The 20058-nt window shown below is 36.1% G+C and overlaps 1 protein-coding gene across 3 annotated transcripts in view; it reads right to left on the reverse strand.

Moving 5' to 3' along the window:
- The window catches only part of NAALADL2 (N-acetylated alpha-linked acidic dipeptidase like 2), a 910351-nt gene that overhangs the window by 335535 nt on the left and 554758 nt on the right, over positions 1-20058 (reverse strand). The window lies entirely within an intron of this gene.

Genomic DNA, 20058 nt, shown 5'->3' on the forward strand with positions numbered 1-20058 from the left:
AAAATGTAGGTGGTGGATATTAGGGGAAACTGGGACGTGACTAAAGGCCCATCGAGCGCAGGCAGCGGGGGCGCATTGGGTGGCTCCAGTCAAGCCCGCACCTCACTGCCCAGTTACTGCTTCTTACTGCTGTTCACTGAGCCTTCCGGCGAGCAGGGCACGTGTGCCCGCCTGGGCCACTCGAGGGCAGGCATCGCCTGATCGTCTCTGCCACTGACGCCTGGCCCTTAGCAGGCACACGGCAAGTACTCAAGAGTCTTGCTAAATGGAAGAATAATTGAGAATGAAGCTGGTTTGGCACAGCAGCTGCTCTTCAAGAAGAGACCTCTGACAAAATACCTAGAATGCACTTCAATTAGCGCATTGTACGCGGGAAACGTATTTATACGTTTTACGTTGACTGGTAGTAGAGCGTGTGATAAAAACTACCCGCAAACAATGTGTTAGGAAGAATAAAACATATACTTGTATCTATAACATTATTTTAACTAAGTAAAGGAAATCATGGATAGAAAAATAACTGATATTTGATGTAAGTAATCCACATTATGGCATGTTTTCAACTCCTTTGAAAATATTTTGTACTTTCCAATTTTGGGTGTAGTAAATAAGTATGTATTATTTTTAAAATAAGAAAAAAGCACCACCACTGAGAACCTAAGCAAAATTTCATTGTCTCCTGTGTGCTTTCTGTAGCAAACCAAGCTCATCAGATGTCTATCATTCCCCCCCCCCTCGGTCAGTGTTTTAATGAAGGGGTGGGAGAATTTAGGGAGAGACAAAGAATGAGGAATAAAAGAAAGAATAGGTGAACAGGGGGCCAGATTTACAATTGGCTCTCCAGTGCTCACACTGAAGCCCTCAGGCAAGGCTTCCTCGGGCTAAATGCTGAAGTTACAATTCTTAAAACAATGATCGAGAGAATGACTTTGAATGTTCTGCTCACTATAGGAGAATATTTTAAGAAAAAATAAGAACTGCTCTACAAATCAATTTTTTAAATATAAAAATTTACATGTTTTAAATTCCTGAAGTAAATCATAATAATTGAGAAAAAATACAGGGGGAAAATAAAAATAAAAACAAAAACAAAGAAGCAAACAAAACAGCCCCATTTCCCTATTTGTCAAGGTGGCAAATGATAGCACGCTAGAGTTTCTAGGCCGTCCTATCAGGGCTTATGCTCATACACACGAACACTGACAAAATAAAAGCACATAGCATAAATACTATTTTACAATCTTTTTTTACATTTAACAGTACACACTAAATATTTGTCCATGTTGATATGTACACTTTTATATAATTTTAATAGCTGTATACTAGGCACATATGTAAACAATATAAATAATACTCTGAAGAGAGGCCATAAACAGATGTTACTTAACCAATCCCTGACTATTACTAATACAAATTGTTTCTATTTTTTAAAATATTATATTTCAGCAAACTTCCTCATTGCTAAATCATTGCACAGATATCTATTTTCATGAAATTATTTTCCCTGGGTAAAATTTCTAGTGAAAGTATTTCTGTTTTCATTATTTTTGATAAACTAAATTTCCTCCATAAAACCTAAAAGAATTTTTATTCTTACTAGCCATATATGTTAGTACTTCTACTGATTTCCCCTCATATCATCAACATTAGATGTTACTTTAAAAAGAATATTTGACAATCTAGCTAAAAATTATTTGTCCAAATTTTTTAAATTACAAGTTAAATGTATTATTTCTTGTGATTTTGGCCACTTGTATGTTGTCTTTTGAGAATCACCTGCTTGGGAAACACAATTTTTTATGATTTTTGGACCACTTCTCCATTTCAACTCTGTATTGAGTGTCACTTTGCACCAGTGATGTGCTGGTCTGGGGATACAAAGGTAAGTATGGCAAGGTCCCTGCTCTCAGGAAGTTTAGTTTACCAGTGGAATGACCAACAGTTTTCACTGAGTACTAAGCCCAATTAAAAGGCAATGAGTGGCTGCCAGGAGAAGGATTGTGTGGCCAGGTTCAGGGTCAGGCAACAGTGGAAGTGGTTCTTTGAAATATGTTTGCCATGGACACAGGACAGGGATGTGGTGATCCACATTTTTTATTTAAATAAATTTGCTGACCCAGTTTCAGTGAGAGAGTTAAATGATCTTCAAAAATATCTTCTAAAAATGTCAACTATTTGACTGTTTAACATTTATGAAACCTAGTGATTTAGGTTTAACTTAGTTCAAAATAAAAAGCTAGCACTGCATATTTTGTCTGTTCTGATTATATTTGGTAATACATTGTGATCTCTTTATTAGCAGTATATATCATGATATTTTTCTATACCTGCTAGCTTACAATGAAGCAATGTGGTTTAGTAATAAACTATCTTTAGCTAGAGTTGATTACCTCCCTATAGCCCTGAAGAGACAGCCTTGTATGTGATTTTGTCTCTTCTTTCCACCTTCCACCTGCAGTGGTTGAACCTGAGGTGGCTGCCTCTTAAACGCTGTCAAATCTGGTTCCTGGTGCCGTCTACCTGCCCTTATAGAGGTTTTAAACAAGGAGCTCAATCCAGTGACTCAATTTCAGAAATTGTCTATTGCTTGATTTCCAATGAAGTTGGCCTATATTAAATCAAATAAAAAGTGTCCTCTGCATTGTTAGCACTGCATTTTGAACACGGGGAGGTGAGGCTTGCCTAAAATGTTCAAAGATCCAGTATTCTAGTGAGATTCTGTTTTAAAAATGCATTCAAAGGCAAGCCAATGCAAAAAGGAAGGAGCTAGCTGTCAACTGGGCTGTCTGCTTCGGCTGGTGGCAGACTGTCCCTGGGTGCACAGGTGAACGTTGTTAGCTCTGCTCATGACCTCGCACAACTTAAGACCGAGGATGACAGGTCTACTGGGGAGGAAGGTCTAATTCATAAAAAGAGAGGGCAAATGTAAGGCCAAGATTTCCTGACATGGAATTTCAACTATCCTTTGCTTCTCTTGCTCAAATATATTATATATGTCATAAGTTTGAGGTTCTCTGTCTTGATTCCTACCTTGTAAACTAAGACAATATTTGGTATAAGCAGGGTCAGTCAGAAATTAGAATGGAGACATAAAAATGAGTCAGGAAGATGGTGCTGGGCCTGAAGGTGATAAGGTCATGGAGAGGCAGGCTTGGCTGCTGGCTAGGGTGGCTCACTGACACCCAGGCTGTATTTCCCTGGAGGGGCATAGTCTCCTAATTCACACAAAGCACCTTATGAGCAGTGGCATCCACGTTCAGAATAAATTCCCTGACTACAGGGAATTTAATCTGCAAACTAGCGTTTTCTGGGCATGAAAACTATGAGCATTGCTAAGGAAACTGGTGACGAAAGAGGAATTCAGAGAAAACAGAGATCAGAGTGGACAAGAGAGGGAGTACCATGCACAGGCTCCATGTCCAGCTCAGCTCCTTCACTTGCATTGGCCGAAGTTTTCCTCCCCTTTTGAGTGTTTTTGTTACTGGCAAATAAACCACCCATAACAAGACAAATGAAAGGCAGTAGGCTGGGAGATGGTAACGGATCTTGATACCAACCCTGACACTTAAACAGCTATGTGACAACTCATATAATCTTTCTAGGCCTTGGTTTCACCATCCATACAATGCAAGGATTGGACAACATTATCCTTAAAGACCCTTTCTGTTACAAACAACAACAACAAAAAACATGTAGTCTAATCCTATGATTTAAAGAAATTGTTAATGAAGACAATTATTATACCTTTAAATATATTGCAGACATAAAATTTGCTCTAAAACTGTTGGTCAGGAATATACTTTTCAAAAATAACACAATTTCTATGATTAAAATATATTTCAAATAGTTTTATGATGTGGTTTCTTACATCACATCTTAATATTTTAATTTTTCATTGAACTTTTATTAGGGACAAAATAAGGAAAATTTAAGTATTTAGATTCTATGCCTTAAAACTCTCCTAAGTGAATCATTCCTCTCTTATTAAGTATAATGAAATGCTAATTTCATCTTTCAAAATGATTTCACAGTGCTTATACCCTAAAACCTGTTGCATGTCTATGACAATTGCAATAAATCATGCATGGTTAAATGAATACTATTTTAATGCAGCTATAAACATTTTGCTTATATTTGGAATATTTCTACTCAAATAAGTACTTCAACCAGCATTTTATTCCTATGAGAGAAGGTAAATATTGTGTAATGTTACTGAACAAGTTCATTCAAACATCCATATTTGGTAATTACTAATACCCTGAAGCCAAGAATTCCTCCTCCTCTGCCTCCTCAAAAAAAAAAAATAATAATAATAATAATTATTATTTTCAAAAATCACATTATGTTTTCATGAAAATAGGAATCATTAAACCAGATTCCTACACAATGCCTCCCACCCTCTTTTATTTAGCTCAGAGAACCACTAGGTGCTGAGAGGAAACCTAATCCTTGCCCAAGTGTTCATGAGTGCTAAAATCTCAGCATGCTCAAGATAGCTGCTAGACTAGTAACAGAAATGGCGCTTAGTCATCCTGTGACACTTTTCTGTTTCTAACATAGTCAAATTCACTCAAGTTGTGTCATGTCTGCACAAACAAATAAGACATCATATGAAGCATTTATAGTGGCTTTCATCTCCAAAGTGAAATTTTATTTTTTATCCCCAGGAATTAAGAGTAATTCAGTGGTTAACTTTGGTAGCAATAGATTGTGACCTGCTTGAAGATAGGAACTTCATAGGTTGATTTTATATCTCCAATGCCTCTTATAGTACCAGAACCAAAACATTTTTCTATTACTGAATTAATGAATAAATTAGTGTATGTATCACCCAGCTGGGTGTAACTCAGCGGTTGAGCATCGACCTAGGATCCAGGAGATCATGGTTTGATTCCTGATTAGGGCATATGCCCAGGTTTTGGGCTTGATCCTCAGTCTAGGTTGCGCAGGAGGCAGCTAATAAATGACAACTCTCTCATCATTGATGTTTCTATCCCTCTGTCTCTCCCTCTCCCTTCCTCTCTCTGAAATCAATAGATATATTTAAAAATAAATAAATAAATAAATAAATAAATAAATAAATAAATAAATAAATAAATAAATAAATGTATGCATCAACGAATGAATGAATGAAGAGCATATGGGTACAAATGCATTATGAGCACTGTTTTGTTCTACACTTCATACCCACTCACTGAAAAACTCATCAATACATTTTGCTGTGGTGTCATTTATGCACATTCATTAGAATGTCTTAAGCCATCTTGTCTCTGAAATGAAAAGCAAACATTCGGCTAAGTGTGTTATGTTGCCTCCTTATAATTCTCTAAAATATATAATTAAAACCCATTTATTTTTATTTGATTTTATTTTGTTTTATGTGCTATATAAGAGTAAAGTGTGGTGGAGACTAGCCCACTGGGATTTGAACATGTGAAATTGTGTTGATAGGATCTTGTAAGTGAAATGTCTTTGCCAACTTCAAGGTGGCTAATGCCATATTTCTTACTGTGAACTATATTAATACATTGCTCCTTGTGCATAGTATATAAAGCTAGGTTCTATCATTTGCCAAATAACCACTTCTGAAATCAATGGTGCTACGGATCCATGGACAGGATACGGCAAATGAACAGACTTGACAAAACTCAAACCTCCCTGGGTAGAGTCTGCTCCAACACAGGTTTGCACTGCCAGTGCCCTGGGCACACAGCATGTCGGCTCTGGGTGGCGCATGATATTCAGATATTGAGCGGGGGGTCATTAAAAAATCAAAACTGGGAAGAGTAAGAGAGAAAGGGCCCTGTTCCAGCTCCTGCAACTTAAATAGTCTCCTTATTGATTTCTCTTCTTACTATTCAACCAAAACGTCTTTTCTATTCCAGAAGGAGGGTGCTATTATCGTCATTTTGACAGTCCACTTCCTCACAGTGTCCAGCAAGGGGATGTCCGTTAAATTCCACAGCTAGGCTGAAACCATTCACAGACACTCCCAGAGTTTTCAACTCACCCATGTGAGCCCACTGAATGTCAACCCTGTTCTTCTTATTTTCACTGCTTACAGTGCCTGGGATCCCCCACTACCACCTGTAATCAAGAACCGAAGGGGGGAGCCTGTGTTTTCCTCCGTCATTTAGCTTCTTCAAAACATTAGTCCAGTGCTCGAATCATTTCTGTGGCCTCCACAGCTAGAAATGTTTCCTGAGTCTTCATGTGGAAAACAAGAGCAAATCTAACATAAGAAGACCTTAGTTTTCAGATAAAGTTAAGGTCCATTGCTACGGGCTGAATCTTGTACCCTAAGGTTTATATGTTGAAGTCCTAACCCCAGCACACCTCAGAATGTGACTGTATTTAAAAGTAGGGCCTTTAAGAAGGTAACTTAGTTTAAATGAGGTCACATGGGTGGGCTCTAATTCTGGATGATTAGTGTCCTTATAAGAAGGGGGAGAGATAGTAGAAAAAAGCTTGTGAGGACACAATGGGAAGGTGGTGATCAGCAAGCCAAAAAGAAAAGCCTCAGGAAGAATTAAGCCTGTGGACACCTTGATCTTAAATTTTCGGGCTCCAGAACTGTGAAGAAATAATTTTTTTTTTAAGCCACCCAGTGTGTGGTATTTTGTTATGGCAGCCCTAGCAAAATAATACTTCCACATAAAGTAAATATCAGCCAAACTTTATACGAAGATTCAGGAAAATAATTGTGATTATATCCCAGGTCTTCTGAGTTATCTTTAAGCCAAATCATCAAGTAATGATTGTACATCTACTATGAGTGAGAAACTGTCTTAGAAGTTATTTGTTGATTTTTTTCAAAGCACTTGGGATGTCATTTCAATTCCCATTGTATAGTTGCTGAGATTGTGATCCAGGAAGGTTAAGAGCTTGATCCAAGGTCAGAGCTAATAACCAGTAATGCCAGGGGTCAAACTAAAGTTTTCAGAATTCAAGTCTGGTGATCTTTCCACTAAAGCACACCTTTTCTTTCAATTACACAGCCATCTTTTACAAAGACAAATAGACTGGCGAAAGGGTGAATTTATAAAGCGCGTCAGATGCACCTGCTTCCTGAGAAGACACTGAGATCGATACTGTGTGAATTATATGCCTGTATTAAAACAACAGATTGTGTACATTTTTGATTCAAGATTCATGGTTATAGTAACAGAAAAATAAAAATAAACTTAAATATATGACTCTAACATTTCATAGCATATTCATATTCATTTAAAAACAATGTATGTGAAAAATAAAAATATCAGACATGTACTATGTGATAATCTATTAAACCGATTATTTTGACCTGGGAGTTCAAATTTTATGTTATTATTTCTTCTTGGAATTGCTTTCCCTGTTAATAGTTTTGTTGTTTGGCCCTTTTATTATGCATTGTATTGTTAGGATGCCATTAAAGAGGTCTGCAAGATTCTAGTTTGCTTTTGTTACATTTTATAAATATGCTCACCTTTCTTTGTTAGTTAAATAAAAAGGCTATTTTTGTGAGGAATATTCACTGTAATCAGACTGAATATATTCAAGGCATAATCACAGCATCATTTTATTTCACTGAACATCTTTATTTGGATTTCAAATTGTTTAACTTGATGTATCCAAAGTTATTTAAATAATTCTAGTGAGATTAAAAAGAAGCAACGACCTCCTGCTTTTGTAAAGAAAAAAAATGTATTCAAAAAGTTAAGTCTGCCTGGCCAGGCGTGGCTCAGCGGTTGAGCGTCGACCTAGGATCCAGGCGATTGGGGTTCGATTCCCGGTCAGGGCACATGCCCGGGTTGCGGGCTCGATCAATGACTCTCTCATCATTGATGTTTCTGTCTCTGTCTCTGTCTCTCCCTCCCTCTCTCTGAAATCAATAAAGATATATTAAAAAAAAAAAAGTTAAGTCTGTTGTCAGAGTTCTAGAAAGTATTCTCAACTTTTATCATAATAATTCAGGAAGGGGGGAGGCAGGGAAGGAAGGCAGGGAATAAAGGAGGAAAGTGGGGGGGAGGGGATATCTCATATTTTATTAGGTATCCTTAATATAGATACATTTTTATTGCACTTCAGTTTCTCATTGTGGCCTGTGGAATTATTCTGTTTTCACAAATAAAGTAATCATGACATAAGATGACTAGATAAAGACCACATAGTTAGTAGCAGATTTTATCTATTTATGTATTTATTTTTTAAAGTGATTCCGTCCACCTTGCTGCTTCTTTTTTTTTTAAATGTTTTTATTGATTTTTTTTAGAGAGAGGGGAAGGGAGAGGAAGAGAAAGAGACATCAATGTGAGAGAGAAACACCAATCAGTTACCTCCCATAGGCACCCTGACTGGGGGTTGCACCCGCAACCTAGGTATATGCCCTGATCAGAATCAAACCCGCAACTTTTCGGTGCGTGGGATCATGTTCAACCAACTGAGCGACACTGGCCAGGGCTTAATAGCAGATTTTAGACTAGAGAAATGTGTCCTCATAATTTATGTTTCTGTGCTTTTACCATTAAATCATACTGCTTTCAAATAATGAAAAAAATGTGATATTGCATCTTTTATTTTTTTAAATTCATATTTTCGACAACCTTTGCCATGTCTGTTGCATGAAAGAAGCCTAATCTTTAAAAAGAACTTTAAAAATATGATGCTATTTTCCCAACTGTAGCTTCAAAGTGTTGAGAAGAGCACTCTATTTTATTTCTCCGCTCCTTATCTTTCCTGTGCCTGGCAGATCCACCTATGTAGCATGAATCCATTATTCTAGGCCCTAGGCTGAGAACACAATGACAGAGTGGGGACCAGAAAGTATAAACCTAAATCCTTTTATTTTCAGGGAGAGGGCTTTGAGATTGGGATAAATAACACAGTGCCTGGGTTCTTTTCCTCTGGGAAGGTATTTCATGAATTGAAACTATTAAAGGGTATTTATCTTTAACAATTTCTCTACCATGATTTCATTACTTTATAGCCAATATTGAGGGGGGGGGATACATAGTTTCTATTAGTAAATATATTGCTAATATTACCAAGTGCTGGCATTTCTCTTTCTGTCTGTAGACATTCTGTTACTTTTACACCAAACAAGGCATGCTCAAAAAGAACAGAAAACAATATAAGCACCATCTATATTTAGAAATTAAGTCAAAAGTACATAAGCTTCTGATTTACGACTTATTATTTTTTGTGCTTACATATGAATGTATGAGAGAGGAAGAGACAGGCGATGGAGAGAGAACACAGCATCACTTAACCACATGGGTGCATCTCTGGGACTACATAATACTCTAGTGGAATAAATAAGATCAAAGAAAAAGCACAGAGTTTTCCACATCATTTAGTCTTTGAAAAATTTACTATTTTAAAATTTTAAGTATATGCTGCCAATATTTTAAACTAAGAATATATTTAATTAAGCCATAATGAATGGAGAGAGACTCATGGATAATAACAGAACAAAATATCTCTAAACGCATCTCCATAATTAGCTATTATTTAGGTTTATTGCCATTTTCTGATTTTTCTATGTGTTGATCCCACTTCCAAGAATATATCCTAAGAATCCTGAAACACTAATCAGAAAGAATATATGCACCCCTATGTTCATAGCAGCGCAGTTTACAATAGACAAGATCATGAAACAGTACAAGTGCCCATCAGTAGATGAGTGGATAAAAAGCTGTGGGACATTTACACCATGGAATACTATGGGGCTGTAAAGAAGAAGGATCTCTTATCTTTTGCAACAGCCTGGATGGACCTGGAGATTATTATGCTAAACTAAATAAGCCAGTCAGAGAGAGACAAATACCATATGATCTCACTTATATGTGGAATCTAATAAGCAAAATAAACTGATGAACAAAATAGAAACAGAGGCATGGGTACAAGGAACAGACTGACGGATATTAGAGGGGAGGGTCCATGGAGGGGCTGGATAAAACAAGGTGAAGAGATTAACCAAAGAACATATACGCATAGCCTGTGGTCATGGACAGCAGTGTGGTGAAGGTCAGAGGAGGGGGGGAGGGGGGCAAAGAGGGGAAAAATGGGGGGCATCTGTCATAGTGTCAATAAATAAAAAAGATTTGATATTTCACATTTCTAATTCTACTGCCTACAAAATTGTTTCTATATCAGGAATACTAAACAGAGCTCCCAATTTTCTTGCACATAAAGAAAAAAAAAGGCCTTGTTGACTAGATGTATATTTGATGTTTAATGTTTTCTCAATTTATAGCATTATGAATCATCACATAAACATTAAGTAAAAAGTCAAGTTTTGGCAGTGTTTCTTTTTTAACTGAAATTTTTATATATAACTCTTCCACAAGGTGAGTGGATATAAAGGGAATAGATGAGAAAACTTAAATGGATATTAACATAAAAAAGTCATATGTCAAACTACCTTTAACATTTCACTGTAGAAAAACTTCAAATCTTGCACTATGTACAAGTGTTACAGGATGTTTACAGCTGTTAGGAACATTTCTGAACTTATCTAGTTGTTTTTATGTAGCTTGGCTTGCAACCAACATGGACTTGAACTGGACCTGACATTAGCCAAGGGATGCTGGGCATGCCATGCAGTTCGATTTTCTCATCCATAAAAAGAGAAGACATTTGCCCCGCCAGTCACACAAAATGGTTAGCAGATTCAAAGGAGGTGGTGTGTCTGAAGGATTTTGAGAAGAGTAAAATGCTATATAATGTGTGAGGGGTTTCATTTTGGTTTTCTTCTGCGGCGATGATGATGATAAGGAGGAGGAGTGGGTGGGGGAAGGGGGAGGGGGAGGAGGGGAGAGGGGCAAAGGAGGAGGGGAGGGTGGGGAAGAGGGGAGGAAGGGGAGGGTTGAGAAGGAAAAGGGGGAAGGAGTGGGTGGAGGAGGGGGAGGGGAGGGGGAGAGAGGAATAAAGGAAGGGGGGAGAGGAAGGGGAGGGGGGAGGGGAAGAGGAGGGGGGGACCAGGCTAATAATTGAGGGAATATGATTTTTTCCCCCCACTTATACCAGCTAGAGAGTGGTATCAAGAAAGAAAAAGAAAACAAGTCATCCTGAAAAAAATGTTTTGCCATAAATATGATGAAATTTCATGGGCTTGCTTCCAAACTGAATATTCACAAAACCTCAGGTGCTCTTCCTTTGTTGTTCACATATTACTGCGCTCCATTTCCTTTTGTTAGATTGGAGGCAGCACAAATTTAAAAAGTCCTAAAACCCAAGAAGTAATATTTTTTCCCCACACTGCATTAGGGTTTTTAAATTTTTATAATTCTATTACTTAAAATATTAGCTTTAAGTCTCTTAAAATTAGGATAATGATTATTACATTTTTCTTACCAACCATGGAAACATTGTTTTGTTCCCTTATTATTGATTTTTCTTCATTAAATAAAGCAATCTACTTCACTGAGACATAATTCCTCAACACCTCCTGAAATTAATTTATTCAATTATATAAAACCTGAGATTTTAGCCAGACATAGGATAAATAATAAGACATGAACAGCTAAAGGGTATTTTCATTCCCAGGCATGCTAAAGAATTACACATACATACATGGACATGAATTATTTGTAGCTTTTTTTTAGGGAACTAATGCAAACATCTGGCAGAAAATTCAATCAGAATAGAAATAACTTCCATATCATCCTTTTTAATGTCACTAATTAGAAAGATTTATAGTTGCCAAACGTGTCCTGTCCCCATGTGGTTTACAGATCCTCTTTGAAATTCCATCTAGTAGAATTTGACAAAGTCTTTTTACAGCACAAACACATCAGAACTCACAGTCAGAGTTTCCAGTTCCTTGGTCCAGAAAGGCTTTTGATTTTCTTGAGAATCACTATTCCCTTTTGTCGAAAAGCAAAAAATATCTATATGTGCATTTTCATTCCGTATTTTTTAGATAATTTTTAAATAGATAAGGTAGCAAGGGTCCATTCTGACTCTGAGTTAACCTTTTGAAGACCACATTAACTATTAAATCAGCCTGCTGCATTTTTACATTCGCTATCTGGAGTACAGCTCAGTGTCCTGTCCCAGCGGCCGTCCCCCGGGTGACTGAGCTGCCCACTGCAGGCTTCCCTCCTTCCTTTCTCTCCCTCCTGCTGCTGTGCAGAGGACACATCCAGTTTGACGCCTGGATGCACAGAAATGAAGGCGAAGGAACCTCGGGTGTGCAGTTCTCAACCAGCCCCAATGTGATGAACAGCAAGAGAGCACCAATGAACAAACACAAACAGAAATGAGCGTGAAAAAGTGGAGAAAAGAACATCAGCACAACTGATTTTATGTTGCGTGGCTTCTTCCCACATTGAAAAATAAGTTACTTTTCTCTCATAAGAGAACAGTTTCCTATATAGAAATGACTGTCTCCTATGAATACACCTACATTTTATTAAAGAAATTATATTTAAGCAATAATGATTTTAAGCCAACATACCTACCACTCCTAGGCATTTCTAAAAAAATTATAAGCTACTGTGCACATCAAAGGGGAATAAGTAATTACTTTGTTTTCTTGTTTAATTGAATAAGTTTTGCTCATGTGGTGATAACAGGTTTATTTGAAAGTGAAAGCAATTTGTTATAGAACGGCAGCTTTTGTAAATGGAAATTTCTACAACAGAACATTGTGAGATGTTTAAATATTAACCAGACATATTACTCACTCTCTGCACTAAATTTTAGAAACTTAATATAAATTAAGTACATACTTTATTGCTGGATCTTGCTTACTAGAATTAAGAAATCCACAATGTTCAATTCTAATTAAAAATGAAATTGAACTACAATTCCCTTGAAAACAAGGGCTGATCAGACTCAATAAGCTTTACTTAATTTATTTCAGAACCAAATAATTGAGTTGCTCATAGACAAAGAAAAATACGCTTACATTGTCAAAGAAATACATGCTTCCAAATCCTTTGCAATTCTATTATATTTCGCAGTTATTACAAGGTTCACAGTTGATTACATATCCCACATACAGGTTTAAAGATATTTAAGGGTCCGAGAACAGACCAAATACCTTTACCTTTATCATTCATAACTTCTACATTCATGCTTACTAGGGTTGCACCATAAATAACATCCTTGAACATATTTTTAATTTTAAAAGAGATATAAAAATATTATTCTTTATTAAAACTTTTTCAATTAGATTAGTTCTCTTTAAAAGGGCTTTCCCAAATGCTTGATGATTATCTAGCATTAATGTCACAACCACCCCAGGAGATCTTTAAGAATACTTTTATTATTTTTCTTGTATATATTTGGTTTTAATGGAAGAAAACTGTGGCTCAATGAGGTATTGTAATTTATTTCCATGGCTATGTAGCTTATAATACTGAAAATATGAACATTTATTTAAAAATAATAGAAAAAATGGAAACATAAACAGGAATAAAGAGTATACTATTGGGAAAAGAGCAGAGCAAATGATTCCATTGTGTTTTTAATTGTTTTATATAAGGATTCAATTTCAGATCACAATGGTTCTAACATGTCCACGCCCAGAAGTTTCAAAATGAAATGACTTCATCTTTAGAAAGTGTGCTTTGGATATGATGTTGGATTGAGGAGCAATATTTCCAGAATAGTCCTAGAAGTATCTCCATGGAGCCCTTGACATTTATATAAGAAGACACTGAAATAACTGGAGTTGCCCAGCAATAAAAAAACATGAATACTCCCCCAGAAGACAGAGTTCATGCATAGGAAGTGTCAATCTGTCAAGGAATCCATAGACATCACCTTGGCATTGGACAGAAGTTTTATCTAAATCCACTTCTCTAATAGCAATTGTTTTGTACAGGTCAAATAAATAAGTAAATAATTCAGAAAGCCAAAAAACATAAGGATATACAGGAATTAAAAAATTAAATAACAAACTTAAGATAAAGAATTACATTTCTCACAGAACACACATACACCCATGGATAACCATTTAACACAAATTTTCCACAAAGGAAATCTTTTAAAAACTCTAAAAACTAAAATTTTATTGGACATATTATTCACCTTAATCCAATCAACTAAGAAATTAACAATAGAGCCATAAACAAACTTAATCTATTCCCAAATAAGTTTGAATCACAGAGTAATTAAAAAGAATCTGGAATGCAATGAAAAGTAGAGCACATAACAGTTAAACTTTTGAAATACAGTGAAACTTACATTCAGCTTAAAAATTATAACAGGTATAGTTCATATATAGTTTAAATAGAAATGAAGTTTTTATTTTAATAAATTAAAAAATTAACAAAATTAGGAAGAGGAAATTACTTAATAAAAAAGAAGAAAATAATAAAATAGAAAACAAAATAGAGGAAAGCATCTAAAGGTTTGATGTACGCATCTAAAGAACTATCTGCACATTGTCATATCTGCAAATATTAATTATGAAACAAATTCATCACAACTGACAGCAAGTTGAAAATCGTGGCATCTGGATAAATTAAATATTTCGAAAGCAGCCTGATCATGTCCCTAGACTCAAATCAGACAAAGTATCCAGCCGCGGAGCAGCTGGCCAGGCAGCTGCCGAGCATGCCCCGTGAGTCGAAACGAGCACCGGCTTCGCTCGGAAAGCAAAGAGCAGGCCGCCAAAGGGGAGCGCCTTGTATAAAGCCAACAACGGACAGAAACAATAGCAAATTAATATAGAAATCAGGACAGGCATGTGTCTCAATTACAAATGTCAAATCTGCAAAGAGAAGTCGTATCAGACTTTAAGAGAGGGCTGCAGTTGTTGAATGTTTAGTTCAGAAACATTTGGACATACTTGCATATTTGTAACCTCTCTGGACAGGAGATAATGGAAAATAAAGGAGGGCGAGTTTCTTCTATATCTGCACAGTGAAGGAGAAGAGATTGCCCACTAACAAGTTCATTTCTGCAAATCAAGCAGCTTCCACCTTCCGAGCTGATGGCTGACACTGACAGGAAAGGAACCGGACAGGTGGTGAGAACTCAGAAGGGGCAGCGTTTTTCTTCATCTTCCCCTCCCCTCCCCTCCCTTCTTGGACAAAGAGTAATATTTTTTTCCTATTGAGCTCACAGTTCCTACAACTCAATAGTATACTTAGAAATATTGACAGTAAAGTACGACTAGGAAAATGGCCCTTTAATATTTCAGGAAGAGAATGAGGAGCCCCATGCTAAACCCCAGCCTGCTGCCCGACTGGCTCCGTGGCTGTCGTCTGGAAAGGAGCAGAGCAAAGCGACGTCAGAGACAATTCATAAAGTCAAAGGAATGAGAAACCGCACCATTTCAGGCCTGAACATATTTTCATGGAAACTGCTGTAATTTAAATTTTTAATCAGGAAAAAAGGCCTATCAGAAACTTTGGTATCACCTAGCTTCTCCAATAGTATGATACTCAAAGAAAATTTAAAAATGGAAACAGTGGGCCAAATCATTGCACAAGAAACACTGTGTGGAGTAGTTTAAGAGAAATTATGGTAACCGATTTCTACACAAAATCTTAACAGAAAATTAATAACATATAATCATGAGATTATCTGATAAGATACTCATGTCAGATCTCAGTATACATTGTAGGGGGTTAAAAAACAGAATAAAAACGGTTAGGGTCTAAAATATGGGAAATAGTTTTCTTGATGGTATTCTTTGCTCACATTACGTAATTCTCAAAGCTTTTTAAAGTATGAAGCTAGTTCCAGCAGCCTCAAAAATTACATAATTGTTTTACAACCTACTTACAGGTGACTAAGTTTTATCCTTAGAAAAGTAAAAAGCACTATTTATTATTTGCCCATATCCTGACATATATTTTGCAGGTAGATCTACACGATAATGCAGAAAGATGTGTGTTACTATTTCCTTTTAAAAATGAGCAAACTTGAGGCCAAAAGTTTAAGTAACTTGTCTAATCTCTTAGCACAAAGTAGTTCAACTTAGAAAATAACAGTGTCTGTCTGTCTTGAAAACCCATGTCTTTCCCATCAGGCCTCATGACATAGGGCCTTTTAAAAAGTATTCCGAAAAAACGTAATTTCCACCTAAAGCTAAGTTTAGAGATTATTCATGGTACCTATCAATGTCATTTATTTTCATTAATTTTCCTATTGCTTTTAAGACTTCCTTTTCATTAATCTTTGAAATATCATTCTTTTCTTCTGCCAGCCTCTAATTTTCATGTATTCTTTCATTTCTTAACTACTCAGAAATTTTCATGAAAGTATTTTATACACAGAGAGAAAAAGAGAGAAAGACAGACAGACAGACAGATAAACAGACAGACATGAATAGATTATGACTAAATTTCAGTAAGTACCAGTATGTACAAAACATCTCTCTGCTACATATTTCTAACATATTATGTTAGAAAAATCTCCTGTTAAAGTACAAGGTATTTTTATAATACAATGTATTCAATGTAATACAATGTATTAAAAATATACTTTTGTCTTTCTACAATATATGTTCTATTAATTCAGACTATATGTGGGGATTAATTTACATATTATTTGCATTAACTTAAAGCAAGTATATCTTTGATACTACATATTTCAAATAGTAAGAAAAACTTTCTGAAAAAGTGTACTACCTTAAAGAGTGGGTGCTAAATCACTGTTATTATTCTAAAACCCTTGACGCCCCAGCTGGGCTATTATTTATTAAGGTAGACAAATAAAAATGGTCTAAAAGCTAATCCACTGAAATACATATGTCTGTGAAATAAACATTTGCCTTTGATTCATTCTGGCCCATTATTTACCAAAAAAAAAAAAAAAAAATTATTCATTTCCTTCTTTCTCCTTTAAGTATTACTTCTTAGAATATTATATAGTCCAAACTGTACTTTATTTGAATATGGTAGTAGTTAATAACTTAGGTTCCACAGGAAAAAAAATTATAGGAGAATTATAAATTAGATAACTCAGAGTGCTTAAATAATTACCCACATTAAAAAATGAGAATTATTTCTTGTTCCTCTTACCTTAAGATCGATTACTGCTTTCTGCATCCTCATGATCAAATTCATTCTACAGTTTATCTTCTTAAAGTAAATTAAACTATCCCTCATGCCTCTGGCTAACAGCTAGCCAGTCACAAGAGCAGATTTAATCAGTTAACACTGTCCCCCACTGGAAGGGCAACTGGATTTACTGGATCTGCACAGCTTTCTTGTATTTTTGTCTCAATTCAGATTCAGAGCAAAGAGCCTCAGATCTTGACTGTGAAGGCATCAGTATTGAGTAATCCACAATGAGTATCCACTGCAACTGGTATTTTAATTTAGAGCTAGATGCCATTCTCCACTTAACAACAGGGGAGGATTATTTTGGTCCAGTAGAATTTCATCATTCACTTTCTTTCTGGTGTACGTCAGTCATTATCAGTCCTGCCAAACTTCTATATTTCAGTAATTATTTTCTTCCTGTTTTCTCTCTTTTACCCATCCTTATATCAATGGACTAAATCACAGCTAATTGGATGTGCTTCAGTATGAGCTTTCACATTCAGTGAATCAGAAATGTGTAATAGAGAAATTGGAATTAACAGAGTTTTAAGAACGCAAAGCAGAAAGGCAGCTGCATGCATTTTTGTAGTGATCTCTAAGCTGTTCCATATACTTTGCAGATGCTTATGTTGCTGTTATTACTTTGATAGGATCGGCTTAAAACAATCTCAATAAATAAATATATAATAACATGCTGCATTGAACCTACACTTACAAATGTTCCAATACATAGCCCCAAAGGTAGCTTAAGGCAAACACAAAGATTTAACAAAAGAATGAGAATAAATAGCAGTTTGCATCTCTTTAAGACATGCTGCTTCTCACAAAGGCACATTTTCCACATATTTGAATGTTAATCTTTCAAGTCCTAAAACTGTTTTTCTAGTTAAATTAAAATGATTTAGCTTTACCCTGATTTAAAGGAATCCAGTATAGAAATGCACAACACATAAGAGAAAGGAATCAACTTTACTGGAGGCCAGGTCTTTGGAAAGAAAATTAGAAATTCTAGGCTGAGAAACAGGGTTGTCCCAGTTGAATTGGGTGGGGGGTGGAGATTGAGTTAGCAAAGAGATTTTAATATTCAATGTCTTCTAAGTCTTAAGATGGGACAATATGAATCTAAGAAATATGGACTTCAAAGGAACTGTAAGAATTTCTCTTTTATTATTTTCTTTTGTGAGATTCTTGCTTTAAGCTTAAAGAAAATTAATTTTTAGAAGTCTGTTTATTAGGTTTCATCAGGTTCATGAAGAGTGATCTGCCTTCTCCATAGAGCCATAATGAGATGCAACAACTTGAGCTCATAAGCAGTAAAATGAATGATAGTGTTTGCTCAGGAATACCACTTGTAAGAATTCATACTAACAAACCAACAAAAGCTACCAAGTTCATCCAGTCCATTTCACTGCTCATTAAGATGAACACGCAGGTGATATACTACAAGTTGATTTAGAATGGGCAAGAGAATCATTAAGAACTTACATAGAACCAAACTAAAATGGAGTAACATATCAGGGACTAAATAGAAATTGTCAGTGTTAACTCATAAAAGAAACTTAACCTAAACTTACAGGAATTTACAGCTCTTTTCAGAAATCAGCAGAGAACACCAGATAATCCCCAAACATCAGGTCTGTTCATGTCATCTATGGACTTCTTTGTTCCCCTCACTCAGCTACCCTGATCCGAGCAGGGAAGAAGATCACTAGCCAATCAGTCATCTAAAAAAGCCAAATAACTTCAGCATTTACCCATAGAAGACCCTTAGTCTGTGAGCAGTTCAGAACTCATTGTTCCCAGAGCCTTGTATTTCCTGGCTTGCAGGTAAAAAGCCTTGCAATGAACACATCACCCTGCTTTGTGTTACTCCGTGTGCCGAGTTTGGTTGTTGACATTTATCTAAAGCCCAACAGGAGAATGTGGAAAACTCAATGGATGGATATAAGTATTTTGATACTTTGTTCCCTCAAGTCTTATTTGTAAAAATTATAAAATGAAATGCATTATTCATTAATTTAACTGTCATTCAACATGTACTTTCTGGGGGAATCCCTATACTCTAGACACTGATCTCTGCTCTGGGGTACAGTGAGCAACTATTAACATACACCGAATTCCAGCTCCTCTTTCAAGGGGAGACAATGTGTTCATAGGCATTAAATTTTAAGAATTCATCATATGTGGCAATGGCACGTTTTAACATAGAAGAAACTAAAATAACATTTATTATGTAAAATGGAAAATGCACACATTAGTTCTCTGCAGGATAAGTTACCCAACCTACATTGCTGAGTACGTATTACTGGCAAAAATATAAAATCAAATCTCCAAGTGGATATGTTAACATCAAGTATCGGAACTCAAGAATTAGACTGAAGGAAGGGCTGATATGATATTCCACAAGCAATCCAAGGCAATTTTAAAATGTGAATTACCCACAGTGAGTGAGTAATAGGTTATATCTGAAAAATGTAATGACTACATGACTAAAGCTCGGATAGAATGTGACCCAATAGCTGGTTCATAAATGCTGTTCTATAAAGTAGCTTATGAACAACATAAAGATGTTTTCAGCAGTTCATGGTAAAAAATGCAGCTTAAGATACAACAATCTTGAGGGAAAATAAATTTTATTTGGAGATTTTATTCTGCTGATTGCAGCTAATGATTTTTTGATGTACTAACATGGTTAAATAAAAAGCTAGCAGTATTATGTTAAACTTTTAATTTTCTGTCATCTTTTTGCCGAAAACCATTACTTTAGAGCAGAAGTCTGCAGACATTTTCTCTAAAGGACTGGGTAGTGAATATTTAGGCTTTGTAGATATGGTCTTCGTTGCAACTACTCTGCTCAGCTGCACTCTCACAAAAGGAGTCATAGACAATACCTATGGGCCAGCAATTATATTCCAGTAAAACTTTATTTGAAAAACAGGTTGTGAGCTGGATGTGGCTCATGGCCAAAGTTTGCCTACTCGGGCTCTAGAGCCCCTTGGTGGCCTTTTGTATGAGCTTGGCTGGGGGATTATTCAAGAGCCCTGATGGCCATTCCGAGTCATCTGCTCCT

This window comes from Miniopterus natalensis, chromosome 6, assembly GCF_054644295.1.
Source record: "Miniopterus natalensis isolate mMinNat1 chromosome 6, mMinNat1.hap1, whole genome shotgun sequence".
Taxonomy (NCBI): domain Eukaryota; kingdom Metazoa; phylum Chordata; class Mammalia; order Chiroptera; family Miniopteridae; genus Miniopterus; species Miniopterus natalensis.